The 799-nt window shown below is 57.9% G+C and overlaps 1 pseudogene; it reads left to right on the plus strand.

Moving 5' to 3' along the window:
- Positions 1 to 30: 30 nt before the first annotated feature.
- Positions 31 to 778, plus strand: LOC103399386 (transcription factor Sp2 pseudogene; annotated as a pseudogene).
- The last annotated feature ends 21 nt before the right edge of the window (positions 779 to 799 follow it).

Raw genomic sequence — 799 nt, forward strand, 5'->3', positions numbered from 1 at the left:
TTTTTTTTCTGATTATGTACCCCCCTGTAGGACCCTCAGCCCTCCCCTTTGGCTCTCCTGGCTGCCACCTGTAGTAAAATCGGCCCCCCTGCTGCTCAGGCACCTGTTAGTACCCCTGTGCCACCCCAGCCTCGCAGACTCCTTCCCATAAAGCCAGCTCCCATTGCCCCAGCTCCTCCAAAAAACCTGGGGTTTTTGTCACCAAAGGGCAATGTCATCCTGGGCCCTGCGCCCCACGGCAACCCCATTGTCCTCACCATCCAGGCCAGCCCGGCTCGCACCAACACCGCAGCTCCGGCAAACATCCAGTACCAGATGGTGCCGCAGATCCAAGGTACTCAAACAATCCAGGTAATGCCACAGGGCGGTCAGATCCAGCTCATACCGGGCACCAACCAAGCCATCATCACCACGCCAATGACCGTTCCTGTTCCTGCTGCTGCCACAGCTCCCATCACTCCCCCCAAGACTGTGACCATCAAGCCCTCCCCCAAGTCTCGCAAACCAAACAATTCCACCGCAAACATTGTGCAGCTGCCCAGTGGCTGCCTCACACTCCCGCTGAATGTAGCGACTGGAGAAGTGGGCGGGACTCAGATCATCACAGAGACGGCTGCCGCCACATCCTCCAACTCTGGGAAAGGTAAACGCGGAAGGAAGAAGAAAGTCGTTCTGAGTACACTGCCTCAACTCCCGCCTCCCGCACAGGCCGCTTCGCCGCCGCCAGAACAGATGGAAACCTACCTGATAGACACGGGAGACAACATCATACAGGTTGGTCTGCCCGCCAGAACCAACA

Source organism: Cynoglossus semilaevis, unplaced genomic scaffold, assembly GCF_000523025.1.
Source record: "Cynoglossus semilaevis isolate Cse_v1.0 unplaced genomic scaffold, Cse_v1.0 C19040266, whole genome shotgun sequence".
Lineage (NCBI taxonomy): Eukaryota > Metazoa > Chordata > Actinopteri > Pleuronectiformes > Cynoglossidae > Cynoglossus > Cynoglossus semilaevis.